The following is a 20398-nucleotide window of genomic DNA, read 5'->3' as shown; positions in this document are numbered from 1 at the left end:
ATCACAGGAGATTGTAGGAAACTATCTCTGCATAAACAGTTTGAGAAGGCTCAGAGGGGATTGTGGGTAGTTAAGCAGTTGAGTAAACTGTGGAAGTTTCAGCTTCTGAGGCAAAAAAATTGTTTGGTGTCTAATCTCCTCAGAATCAGACAGCAAGAGGAACCTGAGAGATCAACAGAAACATATATTTGTCCTTAACTTAATCTACTATAAGGTTTGTAACTAAATAAAATATACAAAGTGAATTACCGCTTGGTCACTTCCTGAGTTTGGATAGAATACTGCACAACAGAATCTGTACCTGCTGGGGGAAAAAAACCAGTCACCGAATCAGTATGTATTAACGCTGCTATTTTCATTTTGTGATGTCATAATCTTCAGACATTCTGCATTTATTCATCTACAATATATATATGAAAAATCTGCACACCCTTGTGAAAATTGCATGAAATGGCATGGCAAGAAATAAAAAGCATTTTTTTTATAAAAATGACAAAAAGTCTTAACATATATTATACAAAATATTAACAAAAGTTAATATGATAGTTTATAATGTGGAATCTGGCTGCTTGTTGATGTTGATTGGGATTTTGGCGATGATGATGAGGATGATAATGGTTGTGGTGATGAAGGTTTAGTTGGCTTTAAATAATCTCTTTACATTCAAACTCATGTAGAAATGTAATTTCATAAACCTGTCATTAATCAAGTAAATATAATTAACCCCAAATAAGGATCAGATGTTTCTGTAGGAATTCTTTCCTTTGTTTGTTTCATCCAACTGCTTAATGTACAAGATAATGATCAAGAGAAGGTTATAAAATAATCTCCTAGTCATTAGATGTAAAAGGGGAACACCATAAAGGCCAACATAAAAAAATGGGTCATCACCTACAGACATCTACTGTAGCAACATTGAAAGATCTGCAGGGATATCTGGAAAATACTGGTCAATCTCTCATATTCAACATATCAAGGCTTTGGGGGCTAATGATAAATCAAAGCCCCTTTTTTTTGATAGAATAAATTAGAGGTCACCTGAATGATCCCAAAATAATGTATAACACAATGCTATAATGTGTTAAGGTCTGATTAGACCACAGTAGAACTTTGGGAGTCATTTAAAAAAAGCTTCAGCTGAGGCTGAAGGTCTAAGTATAAAATTAATCATGAAGCATAATAACATCCCAAGGCACAAATACAGTGGTGTGAAAAAGTGTTTGCCCCTTCCTGGTTTCTTATTTTTTTGCATGTTTGTCACACTTTAATGTTTCAGATCATCAAACTAATTTAAATATTAGTAAAAAAAAAAACAAGTGAACACAACATGCAGATTTTAAATGAAGGTTTTATTATTGAGGGGAAAACCGAATCCAAACCTACATGGCCCTGTGTGAAAAAATGTTTGCCCCTAAATCTAATAACTGGATGGGCCACACTTAGCAGCAACAACTGCAATCATGCATTTGCGATAACTTGCAATGTGTCTGTTTCAGCGCTGTGGAGGAATTTTGGTCACTCGTCTATGCAGAATTGTTGTAATTCACCCACATTGGAGGGTTTTCAAACATGAACTTCCTTTTTATGGTCATGCCACAGCATCTCAGTAGGATTCAGGTCAGTGACTAGGCCACATCATTGTCCTGCTACAGAAACCAAGTTCGCTTCTGCTTGAGGTCACGAACAGATGGCTGGACAGTCTCCTTCAGCAAGTCTTCCAGATCCTGAAGCAGCAAAACAGCCCCAGACCATCACACTACCACCACCATATTTTACTGTTGGTATGATGTTCTTTTTATGAAATGCGGTGTTACTTTTATGACGGACGTAATGGGACACACCTTCCATATGCGCATTTTTTGTCTCGTCAGTCGAGAGTATTTTCCAAAGTCTTGGGATCAACAAGATGTTTTCTGGCAAAACTAAGATGAGCCTTCATGTTCTTTTTGCTCAGCAGCTGTTTTCGTCTTGGAACTCTGCCATGCAGACCATTTTTCCCCAGTCTCTTTCTAACGGTTGAGTCATGAACACTGATCTTAACTGAGGCAAGTGAGGCCTGCAGTTCTGTGGATGTTGTTGGGGGGTCTTTTGTGACCTCTTGCATGAGTCGTCGCTGTGCTCTTGGGGTAATTTTGGTCAGCCGGCCACTCCTGGGAAAGTTCTCCACTGTTCCATGTTTTTGCCATTTGTGAATAATGGCTCTCACTGTGGTTCACGGGAGTCCCAAAGCTTTAAAAATGGCTTTATAACCTTTTCCAGACTGATGGATCTCAATTATTTTCTTGCTCATTTGTTTCTGAATTTCTTTGGATCTCAGCATGATGTCTAGCTTTTGAGGATCTTTTGGTCTACTTCACTTTGTCAGGCAGGTCCTATTTAAGAGATTTCCTGATTGTGAACAGGTGTGGCAGTAATCAGGTCAGGGTGTGGCGAGAGAAATTCAACTCAGGTGTAAAAAAACAGTTTTAACAGGGGGGCAAACACTTTTTCACATGGGGCCATGTAGTTTTGGATTTTGTTTTCCCTCAATAATAAAAACCTTCATTTAAAAACTGAATGTTGTGTTCACTTGTGTTATCTTTTACTAATATTTAAATTAGTTTGATGATTTGAAGCATTAAAGTGTGACAAACGTAAAAAAAAAAAAAAAAGAAGAAGAAAATCAGGACACTTTCACACCAATTTACATTCAGTATGAACAAAGGAATGTTTCAGTCAAAGTCTGGATCTAAATGCTGCCAAAAACCCATAGAATGATTTGAACAGCGCTGTAGAGAGGAGCCCAGTCTCATGGCATTTTGTGATTATAGTCACGAAATTTAATCCACTGATTCTTGTTCATGGACACAAATTAGATTTCTCTGTCTGGATTTAATAAATGCTGTTTTAGTTGCATTTACATCTGCATTACATGATAGATGTTTATATTAAGCCAATCAGAAGCAGCAGCAGAATTACAGACACCGTGATCACAGTGGAAGCTGGAAATCATGGAAGAGAAACTTTAACCTACATGCTGATCATTCTTAAGGGATCAGATTAATTAAAGTTATGGGATGATGTGCACATGAGGAGACTCACCTGCTGGTTTACATGTGGTGATGGTGATGAGATGAGATGTTGATTGGGATTTTGGGGATGATGATGAGGATGATGATAATGGTTGTGGTGATGAAGGTTTAGTTGGCTTCAGTTTTGACACTGGTACACTTGAATCTGAAGCAGTAAAAAGTTTAGTTTAAAAATAAACAACATGAAGTGAGTGAATCTGGTATATGATTGATATCAGTACAAAAGCAACACAATACAGTTTACATTATTGTTGTGTCAGAAGTACAGACTGCTGTTTATACATCTGATAATCACAGGAAGTGAAGTGAAATACACACGAGCAGAGGAAGACCAGATAACAGATTATGAGGCTAATAAAATCTGCTCATCACATCATTCAGTCTAAAAGGAGAAAATTCTAAATGTTAACAGATAATAGCAGCTACATTAATTCAGTTCCATGTGGTCACAAACTTCCTTCTAAAAAGATCTGCTCTATTTAAACTACCATTATTGTTCTGTTCACTTATCCCAATTAGATCACAGGCTAGTGTTGGTTATGATGTGCACTGACTCTATGCATCACACAAAGTCTCTGTAATGTCACAATAGTTAATGCAGTGTGTCTCTACAAACTCACCAGTAACTATCAGGTTGATCTGTGTGAAATAAACCTTGTATCCATGATCAGATGTCCAGGCTGCTTCAGCTCCACACCAGAATTCACCAGAGACTGTTTTAGCTACATTTCTAATGCTCACAGTGAAGATTTGTTCTGTTCTGTCATCATACAGGGAGAATTTCCCCACATTTACATCTTTTCTACTTTCTGTAACAGATATTTTATAAGGACATACAGCAGCTGCATGCCTAAGGCAGAGAAACTTAATAATTCCTGGAATAATTCCTGAAGGATTCTGGGTATTTGCAGTTGATGTTTAAATCTCTTCCTACTTGGACAGTCTTATTGATGAACTTCTCATAGGACAGATCTGCAAATCACAACCATCAGATTAATTAATTTGTGTGGTGGCCTTGGAAAAAAAATAGTACATTTCAGTGGATGGATGGATGGATGGATGGATGGATGGGTGAATAATTCTCTTACATAACTAAAGTTATATTATTATAAAGTCTGGTTAACTCAAAAATGTAAAGGAAACAAATGCATTTAAGGATCTGAATATGACTGTAGCATTTAGATCACAATCTGTTTACAAATTTATTAAGCATATTTGTTTCAATAAAACTAAATGTTTATTCTTCAATATTCTTTCAGCCACAAAAGAATTGTGGAATGTGAAATCAGGTTTTCATATACAACCACACATGCATGTATATAGTAATTTTATCTCATCATCTCCAGTCATTGAAGTAATTAGAGGGAAATTATAAATTATGGCATATTCTAGGAGAGATTAAATATTTTCTTCCACCAAATCATAAATTCATTAGCAAAATGAATCCTAAAGTGACAGCTGGTTATTTAGCTTTACTTTTCATTTTGACATTTAATGATATTTAATGTGATACAGTAAATTTTCATATAAATATGATCACATTTTCTTCTAATGAAACACAATAATAGATACTCACCTTCTGTTACTGTTAGATTTACTACAGTGTAGGTCTTAATTTCATCAGACACAGCAACAGTGAAAAAGTTTGTTCCAGTGTCCTCCATAATCAGTTCTCTGATAAATACATTAAAGAATCCTGCATTTCTGTTGTCATAAACTGAGAATCTGCCATTATGTGTCCATTCACTGTACAGATTTTTTGTTGTTTGAGTAAAACACCACTGTTGTGTTCCGATCCTACAGATAGATTTTTGTTTGTCCTTATATTTATCCTCATATCTGCACTTGATATTGACTCCTCCTCCTGTATATGCATTGACTTCTCTAGAGCCCAAGCTTCCTGTTATAAGCAAGTTCAAATCATGTTCAAACAATTAAATGCAGAAGTAGATACTTAAATGTAATTTTTTTTCAAGATCATGACTTTAAACATGACAAAAAGATTCATAACTTTAAACTAGTTAGTTTTGAACATGCAGGTTAGGCGTAAAGATGAGGTGAGCAGTTGAGCATTTCTTAAAATGAAACTTGTAAAGATAAGTGAATGAATAAAGAACGATTGTTTTGGATTTTATTTGATATTTTTAAATGCATTGATTGGATTCTCAGCCATTTTGTGTGTCTGATAATGACACTAGAGCTTTGTGGAGATAAACAGTGGGCAGTGGTGGGAGACTCACCTTCCTGCACCTTCCTCACCTTGTCAAAATATCTTTCCCGTTAACATTCCCAAATCCACACTGATACATCCCAGCGTCCTCTACAGTGAGCTCTCTGATCACCCTGAGCTTTGCTGATTTGGTGTCAAACAGTGAAAATCTTCCTGAAGTTACCCACTCATTTTTAGCCTCTGTCTTAAGATTAGAACAAAACACCAAATATTCATTTAAACAAAAACCTTTCTTCATGTAACACTGCTGCTGAAAGTAAGAATTATTATAAAGTGTATTTCTTTACCTGAGATCACGCAGATGGTGAAGATGATAAGGAGGATCTTCATCCTGAGGTCACAGTCACAGATCTCCACACCAAGTCCACTTCAGAACGATATTAAATCTCCTGTCCTGCTACACACTGTTACTGTCTCTGTCCTGCATCTTTAACTGAGTGTTAACCAGAAAGTGATGCTGCATCACCCATTTCCCCTTCTGGCTGTGTGAAAAAGAGCTGTTCATCAAGTGTGTGTGTGTGAACTACATAAGCATAATACAAACCGTTTCATGCTTCTGACACAAAATAAGCAAATGTTCTGTGTTTTGTGTAAATAATTATATGAAGGTGTAGGAGTGTTTAATATCAGCATTCTGCATGTGAGTTATTTTTCAGGACTCCAGGATTAACATTTCTCTGAGGATATTTATTACTCTATACAAGTGTGTACTGCTCTACCGACCTCTTAAATACAAGACGTATAGCAATTCCTGTTACTGTTCTGGGAACACCACCTCTACATATACTGTACACACACATGCTGAAGTTTCAAGTTCAGCTTCTTTCACCGTAACATCGATCTCAATTCACAGGCAGACTCTTGCAGTGCAAGTCAAAATTATAATGTCAAAAATGTTTTGATAATATCAGATATAAATACATAAAAGAAAAAGACATTTTAAAACTCTTTAAAGTGTCATTTACAACAAGTTCATGTTTCAGATACAAAAATGTAAAATCCCACAAATTTAAGCACATAGAAAACAACATCTCATTAAACATCTTATCTCATGCTTGAAAAACATTTTCCATGACATTATTTATTTGATAAAAAAAAAAAAAAAACATTTCCACAACAACCACTTCACATTATATACATTTCTGATACTCACAGTGAAGATTTGTTCTGTTCTGTCATCATTTTCACATCATGTGACCATGATGTTTTGAAGGAGGGACAGAGGAGGAAAAAGAAAGAAAAAAGGAAATCTAAATTAAATAGTAAAGTTCCACTGCCACATGACTGAAGCCCTAATGATGTAGAACTAAACAGATGAAGTCACGTGACTGACTGAAGCGTAGACAGAAAAGTCGTCTTCCTTAATCTGTGGAACTGCATTATTAGAGCTGGTGGTATTGGAGTGAGAACTCACTGTTGCTTGAGTCAAACCTTTAACAGATTTCTCAGCAGAGAGGATTGTGGGTAACTGAGCTGTCAAGTAGATTTCCTGATCAGAGGGGATTGTGGGTAGTTAAGCAGAAGAATAAATTGCACAATCACATGAGATTGTGGGACCTGCAATCTCTGCATAAACATTTTGACATGGCTTAGAGGAAATTGTTGGTAGTTAAGCAGTTAAGTAAACTGTGAAGGTTCTAGGTTCTGAGGTAGAAAATTGTTTGGTGTTGTTAATCTCCTCACAATCAGAGACAGCAAGAGGAACCTGAGAGATCAACAGAAACACACATTTATTTGTTCTTTTCTTAAATGGAAATAAGGTTTGTAACTGAACAGACTCATAAATATATAAAGTGAATTACCGCTTGGTCACTTCCTGACTTTTGGACAGAATATTGGACAACAGAATCTGTACCTGCTGGGGGAAAAAAAACATAGTCACCGAATCAGTATGTATTAACGCTGCTATTTTCAGTTTGTGATGTCATAATCTCTAGACATTCTGCATTTATTCATCTACAATAAATATATAAAAAAATCTGTACACCCTTGTGAAAATTGCATGAAACAGCATGGCAAGAAATAAAAAGCATTTTTTAGATAAAAATGACAATATCAGTGTTACAAAAGTTCATATTATAGTTTATAATGTGGAATGTTGCTGCTTTAAATGATCTCTTTACATTCAAACTCATGTAGAAATGTAATTTCATAAACCTGTTATTAATCAAGTGAATCTGAATAACCCAAATAAGGATCAGATGTTTCTGTAGAAATTCTTTTCTTTGTTTGTTTCATCCAACTGCTTAATGTACAAGCTAATGATCAAGAGAAGGTTATAAAATAATCTCCTAGTCATTAGATGTAACAAAGCTTTACAATTAATCCCAAAGCTTTAAAAAATGTTTTATAACCTTTTCCAGACTGATAGATCTCAATTATTTTCTTTCTCATTTGTTTCTGAATTTCTTTGGCTCTCGGCATGATGTCTAGCTTTTGAGGATCTTTTGATCTACTTCACTTTGTCAGGCAGCTCCTATTTAAGAGATTTCTTGATTGTGAACAGGTGTGGCAGTAATCAGGCCTGGGTGTGTTAAGAGAAATTGAACTTAGCTGTGAGAAAAACAGTATTTATAAATAAATTTACTTATTCAAAAACACGTAACAAAAACAACTGGGGTGGCATTTTGGGGGATAGAACGGATTAATGGCATTTCAATTAATTTCAATGGGGAAATTTGCGTTGAAATACGAGCAATTTGACATACGAGCAAGGTGCGGAACGAATTAAACTTGTATGTCGAGGTACCACTGTACTTAACTATCTTGCATGAACTGGATATGTGTGGACAATAAATTTGATTTATTATTTCGATTTCTCTGTCTGGATTTAATAAATACTGTTTTACTTGCATTTACATCTGCATTACAAGATACATGTTTATATTAAGCATTTTATCATGTGTTTGAGTTTATGTACCGTCCATCCTGCGTCTCTTTTGAACAGTGAAAGTGAGGAATATGATTCCAATCAGAAGCAGCAGCAGAATTACAGACACCGTGATCACAGTGGAAGCTGGAAATCATGGAAGAGAAACTTTACCCTACATGCTGATCATTCTTAAGGGATCAGATTCATTAAAGTTATGGGTCTGATGTGCACATGAGGAGACTCACCTGCTGGTTTAGATGATGATGATGATGATGATGAGGAGGAGGAGGAGGAGGAGGAGGAGGAGAGGAAATATGCTGATAGGAATAGTGGCAATGATGATGGTGATGGTGGTGGTAATGATGATGGGAAGGAGGAGAAGGAAGATGTTGATAGGGATAGTGGCGATGATGATGATGGTGATGATAATGGTGGTGGTAATGATGATGATGGTGATGGTAATGATGATGGTGATGGTAATGATAATGGGAAGGAGGAGAAGGAAGATGCTGATAGGGATAGTGGTGATGATGAGGATGATGATAATGGTAGTGGTGATGAAGGTTTAGTTGGCATCAGTTTTGGCACTGGTACACTTGAATCTAAAGCAGTAAAAAGTTTAATTTGAAAATAAACAACATGAAGTGAGTGAATCTGGTATATGACTGATATCAGTACAAAAGCAACACAATACAGTTTACATTATTGTTGTGTCAGAAGTACAGACTGCTGTTTATACATCTGATAATCACAGGAAGTGAAGTGAAATACACACGAGCAGAGGAAGACCAGATAACAGATTATGAGGCTAATAAAATCTGCTCATCACATCATTCAGTCTAAAAGGAGAAAATTCTAAATGTTAACAGATAATAGCAGCTACATTAATTCAGTTCCATGTGGTAAAAACTTTCTTCTAAAAAGATCGGCTCTTTTTATTCTACCATTATTGTTTTGTTAACTAATCACCAATAATATCACAGGCTAGTGTTGGTTATGATGTGCACTGACTCGATGCTTCACACAAAGACTCTGTAATGTCACAATAGTTAATGCAGTGTGTCTCCACGTCTCTACAAACTCACCAGTAACTATCAGGTTGATCTGTGTGAAATGAACCTTGTATTCAAGATCAGATGTCCAGGCTGCTTCAGCTCCACACCAGAATTCACCAGAGACTGTTTTAGCTACATTTCTAATACTCACAGTGAAGATTTGTTCTGTTCTGTCATCATACAGGGAGAATTTCCCCACATTTACATCTTTTCTACTTTCTGTAACAGATATTTTATAAGGACATACAGCAGCTGCATGCCTCCTGCAGAGAAACTTGGGATAATTCCTGAGGGATTCTGGGTATTTACAGCTGATGTTTAAATCTTCTCCTACTTGGACAGTCTTATTGATTGACTTCTCATAGGACAGATCTGCAAATCACAACCAATCAGATCAATTTATGTGTGTGGTGGCCTTGAAAAACAACAGTTCATTTCAATATTTTCTACTGTTTCTGATAAAGTGCTTACTGATGTTGGATATATGTTTGGAAATATGTATAGGTGTGTGGCCGGGTGGGTGGGTGGATGGTGGATGGATGAATAATTATCTTACATAACTAAAGTTATAATATTTTAAAGTCTGATTAACCCAAAAATGAAAAGGAAAAAATGCATTTAAGGATCTGAATATGACTGTAGCATTTAGATAGTTATAATCTCTTTACAAACTGATTAAGCATATTTGTTTCAATACTACTAAATGTTTGTTCTTCAATATTCTATCAGCCACAAAACAATTTGGTGGACTGTGGAACCAGGTTTTTATATACCACTACACGTGCATGTATATGGTAATTGTATTCCATCATCTCCAGTCAATGTAGTAATTAGGGAGAAATTATAAACGGTATTTTTTAGGATAGATGAAATATTTTCTACCACCAAATCAATATGAACTCTTTAGCAAAATACAATAAAAAGAATCACAGCTGAATACATTTTTCTTAATTTAGCTTTATTTTTTACTCTGACACTTAAATAATGATAATTAATGTATTATAGTAAATATACATAAAAATATGATCACATTATTTCCTAATGAAACGCAATATAATAATAAAATAGATACTCACCTTCTGTTACAGTCAGATTTATTACAGTGGAGGACTCAATTTCATCAGACACAGCAACAGTGAACAAGTATGTTCCAGTGTCCTCCATAATCAGTTCTCTAATAAACACATTGAAGAATCCTGCACCTCTGTTGTCATAAATTGAGAATCTGCCATTATGTGTAATTTCACTGATCAGTTTTGTTGTTGTTAAAGGAAAACACCACTGTTGTGTTCCGATCCTACAGATAGATTTTGGTTTGTCTTTATATTTATCCTCATATCTGCACTTGATGTTGATTCTTCCTCCTGTATATGCGCTCACTTCTCTAGACCCCGAGCTTCCTGTTGATAGTTTAAAATATGTTCAACAAGCTTAATAAGTGAAGGTATATATATTTTTTTTATCATGTCTTTAAACATGACAAACAGATACATAACTTTTAAATTAAGTTTGTTTGTAACATGTAGGTTATGCGTGAATGTGAGTTTAGATGTTGAGCTTTTCCTTCAATGAAACATTGTAAAGATAAGGCATGAACCATCAGGAATAAAGTCATGAAAATAATTGAGAGTAAAAAGGAAACAGGTGAGTTCAATGGGCAAGTGAAAAGATTGTTTTGGATTTAATTGGATATTTTATTTACAGTCAGGAGTTATAATAAAAATGCGCTTATTGGTTTCTCAGCCATTTTGAGGGTCTGCTAATGACATTAGAACTTTGTGAAAATAAACAGAAAACAGTGGTGGAAGACTCACCTTCCTGCACCTTCAGTGACACTGGTGTGGAAGTGTCTCCCCCATAAGCTTTCCCAATTCCACAGTGGTATTTCCCAGTGTCCTCTCCAGTGAGCTCTCTGATCATCACCCTGAACTCTGCTGATTTGGTGTCATCAAACAGTGAGAATCTTCCTGAAGTTACCCACATGTTTTTATCTCCTGTCTTTATTAGATCAGAACAGCCTGACGATGAATCCTTACAGAAATATTTTAGGTTTTGTGTAGATTCTGTTTTATACTTGCACTTGATTAAGACTCTTCCTCCTAAATATCCTGTTACTTCCTTAGAGGCTCCTCCATCTAACAAAACAACAAAAATCCATCTGAGCAAAACCTTTCCTAATGTAACACTGCTGCTGATAGTGAGGATTATTATAAAGTGTATTTCTTTACCTGAGATCAGGCAGAAGGTGAAGATGAGGAGGAGGATCTTCATCCTTAGGTCACACTCACAGATTTCAACACCAAATCCACTTCAGAACGATACTAAAGTTCCTGTTCTGCTACACACTGTTACTGGCTCTGAACCTAAATATGCTGCGTCTTCATCTGTGTCAAACAAAAAGTGATGCTACACCCACTTCCCTCTTTAGACGTGTGACAAAGAGCTCTTCAGGAAGTGTCTGTGTTAAATGTGTGAACTATGAGCCTCTGGTCAGGTCCAGTATGTAAACGATCATATGAAGGTGTATGAGTGTTTAATATCAGCATTCTGCATGTGAACATCTTTCTCCATTTGAGTTATTTTTCCTCTCAGTGCTCCAGGATACATTTTACTGAAGATATTTATAATAATAAATATAATATTACATTTTAAATGTAACATTCTACTTCTACTGCCCCCTAGAGCACAAAACCTATAGCAGTTCCCATTGCTGGATTGGGAATAAAAATTCAACATATTTACAAATGTTGAAGTTTTGAGTCCATCTTTTTTACAGCAACATTTCTGTAAGCTCACAGACTCTCGAAGGACGATTCCATGTTACTGTATATTTGTTTTCTTATATAAACACACACATTTAAGATCTCCTCTCATGCATCTCATCAACATTCCTTCCATGAGTCTTCCATTAGGCTATGAAAATATACATGTTTAGGTTCAGAACAATCAGTTTACAAGGATACCAGTATATTTAAACAAGAGTGGCATCATCTCAATTTCTTGGAGATCACCATATCCCCTTGCTTTTAATATATAGATGTCTATTTTTATTTTTTTTTTTTTTTGCTCCCTTATGTTAAACAAGCAAACATGGTATAAATGTTGCCTTAAATGTCTATTGACGAAAATTATTATATAAAAGTGTCTCTTTGAATTGTGACACTTTTGAAAATGTTAAAAGGTGTAAATATCACCACAACTGTGGAATCACCTTGGAGCTCTAAACAATAGTTTAATTTAAATTGGTTCGTTGCTTCTTCTGCCATCTAGAGGATAATGTGAGAAACACAGGAGGAAAACAAGAAATGCACGTGTGGGAGGAAAAACTTTTCAGTGATGTCATTTTAGAATTAAATTAAATTAAATAAAGTAAAAGCCAGAAATATCTTTTGAACACTATGTTTAAAATATAATTCTGCAGTATTCAGTCTGTATTTTACTGCACAGATATATTCATTATGGGGTTGTTCATGCTGTTTATTATCTTTTGTATATTTTGTTCCCTAGCAGGGCATTACTGGAAGTAATTTTGAACAGGGGGTGCTGTGAATTTTTTTTATTTATTTTTTTGCACAAAAAACCTATGAGCCTATTTGGAATACATTTTTAAAATAAATACATAGGGCTGTGACGATGGCAGTTTTTTTACCACTGCGGTGGTAATGGACCAAATACCGGCGGTGTTGCGGTGGTTGGGGGGTTGTTTTGAAATAAATAAAAAAAAATTTAAAAAAGAAACAACACACTAAAGCCTGTAAAGCATTGAAATAATTATCAGTAAATACTGGTAACTTACATAATATAATAAAGTTGAATCCATTTAAAAAAAAAAAAAAACAGTTTTATATTTCCACACAAAGACGCGTTATAGCCTCCCGCTCTGCGCTTTGAGAGGGATGTGGAACACGAGCAGGAAAGAGACCACCAATCTCTTTTTCTGATATCTTCATGTTGTTGTAAAAGGTATGAAGAGCTAATTTTATCTTCCACAAGGGAAAGGCATTTAGGCTATGTTTGCGCGCTGCCAGAGAAAGCCAAACTAAAATCACCCGCGCGTGTGAAACGCGCTTTACAAATGAACTTCACGCGCCTTACCAATTATCATATGTCTAATTAATAACAAGCACAAACTGTAGTCTGTTGTCTCTAGGTATGAGGTTTTTACCGACTGCTTTCAGGCAAACAAAACACAAAATCTGATCAGTCTCTTCCACATAATGCAGCCACTGCCATCTAGCAAACCAAGCCAGTGCAACAGAACGTGAGAACGTTTCATTACCACAACGCCGTGCAGGAAATTTGAAACTGGATGTTGGCTGGAAGGGCTCGTCTAATCCAATCACGCTAGGTTGGGTTGCGGGTGCTGGGGCTGGGCCTGCCGGTGCAACTGCAGGCAGAGGCGGGTGGACAGACTCCGTTGTCATGGTTGCGGTTCTAAAGTTCTTCACTAGTGGTTTTCCAAAAAAATCCAAAATCCGTTTTTGTGCCATATTTCCTATGTAAATTTACTAGTCTGCTGCTGCCATAGATGTATGTATCATACGCTGCATGGAACGAGCGGGAAACCTCTTTACTCAGCTAACGTTACCACTAGCCTAGTTACTAACGTAACTTCCGAAACTGTGTTGATTAGGCCTCAAAATAAATAAATAAAAATCCAAAATACACTTAATAGCCTACGTGTGTCAAAATCGTTTCCTAAAATATTCATAAGGAATTTATAAATTGTGCAAAATATTTTTAATAGGACTACATTTAAAAAAAAATCTCTCTCTTGCCAATAGGGGGTGCTGCAGCACCCCCAGCACCCCCACTTCCTGAGGCCATGTTCCCTAGTGGTAGAATACTGTATACTATATAATACTATATACTAAATATAACTATATATTATACTTGTAATACTACTCTATACTCCTGAAGGTTTGGAAATGGATAAGGGAGGTGTTGGTGATCAGTGTTGGGGAAACAGAAGCTGGTCAGAAGCGGAGATGGCAAACTAGTGATTACATTACTGTGATGGAAGTATTCTTATTATTTTGAAATAGTCGAGGAAAAGGAGAAGGGAATAATGGTTAAGTGTAGATTATGTGTTGGTGAAAAGCTCGTGTCAACTGCAAAAAATACCACTTCAAATAAAATACCACTGCAGCTCTATAGACTGCTCAGAATAAAAGTTTTCTGTGGGAGACATGTACGATGCCATCACAGCGGAGATAGAGAGCAAACTCACAGCTCGTTTGCTCTTTGTGGGAAGATAAACTGCCACGGTCACTGATAAAAGCGCGAACTTTGTAAAAGCGTTCAGAATGAATCTAAACCTTATATACACTAACGATAGTTACATTCCTGACGGCTAAGGCAGATTGAAAAGCAGTGTACAGAAGTGCGACTGGAAAGTGTTCAGCCTTGTGGTCAAAAGTTAGTCGATCATCTTATTGTTCCCTAAGAAGTTATTAAACATTTTAAATCATTAAGACATGTCTTTTGCCCTAATATAACTTATTTCTTTAAAACTTATTTAAATTATCTATATTACACCTGTAAGGCGTGAAAGACATACAAGTAACAAGTAACGCAAAAGTAACGCAAAAGTAATATAACGCATTACGTAATTAGTTACTTTTTTTGGGGAGTAACTCAATATTGTAATGCATTACTTTTAAAAGTAACGTTGCCCAACACTGTTGGTGATTTTTGAAAACTTGTCTGATTATTTGAAACCTGCGCTTGGTTTATTGTCTGTGGCCATGTCCACACTAATATGTATTTGTGGGAGAGCGTGTCAGTGGGGAAGGAGGAACGCCACAACAGGTCAGGTGTAAAGGCTATTCAGCCATCTTTATTTAGATTTTACAGAGGGTTTGTCTGCACTGTGCTCACGCCGCAGGTCTCTGGCACCCGTACGCAAAAACATTCACACACACACACTCCCTCCTTCTTAAATGCCTCCTTTGATCACTGCAACAGAAAACACATGAGGTTAGATAGGCTTCAGGTGAGGCAATTTCCTGCCTATCTTCTCCCGGCCCTGCCCTCCATTCACAACCCGGCACTCGGCCCCGCCCCCGCTGCCACAGTATTTATTTGAAAATGCATATTTTTCTCTGTTTTGGCCTTCCGTCCTCACGGAGACGGCTTTGTCGCTCAACAAAAACGTATCTTTTTGAAAATGCTATCCAAAGTGGATACATTTGAAAGCGGCGTATTTTGCGTCGCAGTGTGGGCTGTGAAAGTCAGTAACTTCAGGAAGATTCTCACTGTTAGATGACACTAAATCAGCAGAGTTCATGGTGATGATCAAGGAGCTCACTGAAGAAGACACTGACATACTACTGTGGAGTAGATAAAGATTGTAAAGACATTTTAACACTGGTGGAACTGAAAGTAAAGGAAGGCGAGTCTCCCACTACTGCCTTCTGTTTATTTCTACATCGTTCTAGTGGCATTAGCAGTCAAAATACCAAGTAATCACAGGTCAAGTAAGCAGTTCCTGTCAACAGAAGTGCAGGATTCTCTCATTAGTGTCCAAAACCTTAAAAGTAAATCTGCAAACGTTAAGATTTTTCTGCCTGCTTGCAGATTTACATTCCTCCCCTTCATAACTTCATATTGTAGTGTCAGCAAGAAAAAAAAGTTGAATCAGAAAGAATCTGGTAAAACAAAGCATTTGCTGTTTTATTGTCAAACTCACACTTACAGCACAAACACAGGCTTGATGATGATCCACAGAATTTTTAGATTAGGGATAACCAATGCTGGATAGTAGATAGAACAAATTCAACAATAATGTACTGAACAACAACAACACGGGAAACCCTTAAAAACATTTATTTTACAACAATAAACTCTTATTCTAATAAAATAAAACATCAAGCAGAACTTTAACACCAACAAAGACTCAAGTTATACAAATGATCTCTTAATTTACATTCACTGGAGCTTTAACAAGGTTAATTCTACAGTGTTGAAGTACCAATCAGATTCACAGCTGAACTCATGACACCAAATAAATGGAAATAAATCGTATCCATTACCAAAGCTTTAATTCATTGGTGTTCAACATATTAATGATACACCACTGATATTTACAGGTACTACAGCAGTACAGGTTTAATCACAAGAATTAAAAGTGAAGCAAAAATATACGTGTACAACAACAAAAAAGGAGAAACAACTGTGAGAGACTGTGAGCATAATACAAAAATTTCAGCATAATTGTGAAGGTTTAAATTAGTTTATTTTGAAACACAGAATTCAGAAGATTAAAATAGCAGCATCGTCACTTCAGTTCCATGTGGTAATAAACTTTGTTCTAAAAATAACTGCTCTATTTGTACTGCCATTATTGTTCTATTTACTAATTACCAATAATATCACAGGCGGTTGTTAGGATGTGTGCTGCCTCTATGCTTCACACAATGTGTTAATTCAGTGTGTCTCCATGTCTCTACAAACTCAGCAGTAAGTGTTACGTTGATCTGTGTGAAATAAACCCTGTATTCATGATCAGATATCCAGGCTGCTTCTGCTCCACACCAGAATTCACCAGAGACTGTTACAGTTACATTTCTAATACTCACAGTGAAGATTTGTTCTGTTCTGTCATAATGATCATATCATTGTATTGAGGGAGGGACAGAGGAGGAAAAAGAGGTAGAAGAAAGAGAAAGGAAATCTGAATTAAATAGTAACGTTCCACTGCCACATGACTGAAGCCCTAATAATGCAGAATTAAACAGATGAAGTCACGTGACTAAGGAAGACGACTTTTCTGTCTACACTTCAGTCAATCTGTGGAACTGCATCATTAAAGCTGGTGGTATTGGAGTGAGAACTCACTGTAGCGTGAGTCAAACCTTTAACAGATTTCTCAGCAGAGAGGCTTGTAGGTAACTGAGCTGTCAAGTAGATTTCCTGATCAGAGTGGATTGTGGGTAGTTGAGCAGTAGAATAAATAGCAGAATCACAGGAGATTGTAGGAAACTATCTCTGCATAAACAGTTTGAGAAGGCTCAGAGGGGATTGTGGGTAGTTAAGCAGTTGAGTAAACTGTGGAAGTTTCAGCTTCTGAGGCAAAAAAATTGTTTGGTGTCTAATCTCCTCAGAATCAGACAGCAAGAGGAACCTGAGAGATCAACAGAAACATATATTTGTCCTTAACTTAATCTACTATAAGGTTTGTAACTAAATAAAATATATAAAGTGAATTACCGCTTGGCCACTTCCTGAGTTTGGATAGAATACTGCACAACAGAATCTGTACCTGCTGGGGGAAAAAAAACAGTCACCGAATCAGTATGTATTAACGCTGCTATTTTCATTTTGTGATGTCATAATCTTCAGACATTCTGCATTTATTCATCTACAATATATATATGAAAAATCTGCACACCCTTGTGAAAATTGCATGAAATGGCATGGCAAGAAATAAAAAGCATTTTTTTTTATAAAAATGACAAAAAGTCTTAACATATATTATACAAAATATTAACAAAAGTTAATATGATAGTTTATAATGTGGAATCTGGCTGCTTGTTGATGTTGATTGGGATTTTGGCGATGATGATGAGGATGATAATGGTTGTGGTGATGAAGGTTTAGTTGGCTTTAAATAATCTCTTTACATTCAAACTCATGTAGAAATGTAATTTCATAAACCTGTCATTAATCAAGTAAATATAATTAACCCCAAATAAGGATCAGATGTTTCTGTAGGAATTCTTTCCTTTGTTTGTTTCATCCAACTGCTTAATGTACAAGATAATGATCAAGAGAAGGTTATAAAATAATCTCCTAGTCATTAGATGTAAAAGGGGAACAGCATAAAGGCCAACATAAAAAAATGGGTCATCACCTACAGACATCTACTGTAGCAACATTGAAAGATCTGCAGGGATATCTGGAAAATACTGGTCAATCTCTCATATTCTTCAACATATCAAGGCTTTGGGGGCTAATGATAAATCAAAGCCCCTTTTTTTTGATAGAATAAATTAGAGGTCACCTGAATGATCCCAAAATAATGTATAACACAATGCTATAATGTGTTAAGGTCTGATTAGACCACAGTAGAACTTTGGGAGTCATTTAAAAAAAGCTTCAGCTGAGGCTGAAGGTCTAAGTATAAAATTAATCATGAAGCATAATAACATCCCAAGGCACAAATACAGTGGTGTGAAAAAGTGTTTGCCCCTTCCTGGTTTCTTATTTTTTTGCATGTTTGTCACACTTTAATGTTTCAGATCATCAAACTAATTTAAATATTAGTAAAAAAAAAAACAAGTGAACACAACATGCAGATTTTAAATGAAGGTTTTATTATTGAGGGGAAAACCGAATCCAAACCTACATGGCCCTGTGTGAAAAAATGTTTGCCCCTAAATCTAATAACTGGATGGGCCACACTTAGCAGCAACAACTGTAATCATGCATTTGCGATAACTTGCAATGTGTCTGTTTCAGCGCTGTGGAGGAATTTTGGTCACTCGTCTATGCAGAATTGTTGTAATTCACCCACATTGGAGGGTTTTCAAACATGAACTTCCTTTTTATGGTCATGCCACAGCATCTCAGTAGGATTCAGGTCAGTGACTAGGCCACATCATTGTCCTGCTACAGAAACCAAGTTCGCTTCTGCTTGAGGTCACGAACAGATGGCTGGACAGTCTCCTTCAGCAAGTCTTCCAGATCCTGAAGCAGCAAAACAGCCCCAGACCATCACACTACCACCACCATATTTTACTGTTGGTATGATGTTCTTTTTATGAAATGCGGTGTTACTTTTATGACGGACGTAATGGGACACACCTTCCATATGCGCATTTTTTGTCTCGTCAGTCGAGAGTATTTTCCAAAGTCTTGGGATCAACAAGATGTTTTCTGGCAAAACTAAGATGAGCCTTCATGTTCTTTTTGCTCAGCAGCTGTTTTCGTCTTGGAACTCTGCCATGCAGACCATTTTTCCCCAGTCTCTTTCTAACGGTTGAGTCATGAACACTGATCTTAACTGAGGCAAGTGAGGCCTGCAGTTCTGTGGATGTTGTTGGGGGGTCTTTTGTGACCTCTTGCATGAGTCGTCGCTGTGCTCTTGGGGTAATTTTGGTCAGCCGGCCACTCCTGGGAAAGTTCTCCACTGTTCCATGTTTTTGCCATTTGTGAATAATGGCTCTCACTGTGGTTCACGGGAGTCCCAAAGCTTTAAAAATGGCTTTATAACCTTTTCCAGACTGATGGATCTCAATTATTTTCTTGCTCATTTGTTTCTGAATTTCTTTGGATCTCAGCATGATGTCTAGCTTTTGAGGATCTTTTGGTCTACTTCACTTTGTCAGGCAGGTCCTATTTAAGAGATTTCCTGATTGTGAACAGGTGTGGCAGTAATCAGGTCAGGGTGTGGCGAGAGAAATTCAACTCAGGTGTAAAAAAACAGTTTTAACAGGGGGGCAAACACTTTTTCACATGGGGCCATGTAGTTTTGGATTTTGTTTTCCCTCAATAATAAAAACCTTCATTTAAAAACTGAATGTTGTGTTCACTTGTGTTATCTTTTACTAATATTTAAATTAGTTTGATGATTTGAAGCATTAAAGTGTGACAAACATGTAAAAAAAAAAAAAAAAGAAGAAGAAAATCAGGACACTTTCACACCAATTTACATTCAGTATGAACAAAGGAATGTTTCAGTCAGAGTCTGGATCTAAATGCTGCCAAAAACCCATAGAATGATTTGAACAGCGCTGTAGAGAGGAGCCCAGTCTCATGGCATTTTGTGATTATAGTCACGAAATTTAATCCACTGATTCTTGTTCATGGACACAAATTAGATTTCTCTGTCTGGATTTAATAAATGCTGTTTTAGTTGCATTTACATCTGCATTACATGATAGATGTTTATATTAAGCATTTTATCATGTGTTTGAGTTTATGTACCGTGCATCCTGCATCTCTTTTGAACAGTGAAAGTGAGGAATATGATTCCAATCAGAAGCAGCAGCAGAATTACAGACACCGTGATCACAGTGGAAGCTGGAAATCATGGAAGAGAAACTTTACCCTACATGCTGATCATTCTTAAGGGATCAGATTCATTAAAGTTATGGGATGATGTGCACATGAGGAGACTCACCTGCTGGTTTACATGTGGTGATGGTGATGAGATGAGATGTTGATT

The 20398-nt window shown here is 36.5% G+C and overlaps 1 protein-coding gene and 1 long non-coding RNA gene across 8 annotated transcripts in view; one reads left to right on the top strand and one right to left on the bottom strand.

The window, feature by feature from the left end:
* Positions 1 to 20398, top strand: part of LOC310737846 (polymeric immunoglobulin receptor-like) — a 253742-nt gene that overhangs the window by 141016 nt on the left and 92328 nt on the right. The gene's annotated exons all lie outside the window — the stretch shown is intronic.
* On the bottom strand, positions 7000 to 8465 carry LOC310722471. Its single transcript, XR_014532384.1, has 3 exons — positions 8419 to 8465; positions 8222 to 8317; positions 7000 to 7159 (listed from the first exon to the last, which is right to left on the bottom strand). It is a non-coding gene; the product is annotated as an uncharacterized lncRNA (long non-coding RNA).

The sequence above is a fragment of the Silurus aristotelis genome (genome assembly GCF_946808225.1).
Source record: "Silurus aristotelis genome assembly, chromosome: 2".
NCBI classification, from domain to species: Eukaryota; Metazoa; Chordata; class Actinopteri; order Siluriformes; family Siluridae; genus Silurus; species Silurus aristotelis.
The sequence above is the reverse complement of the archived record's forward strand: the minus strand, read 5'-3'. Positions and strand labels throughout refer to the sequence as shown.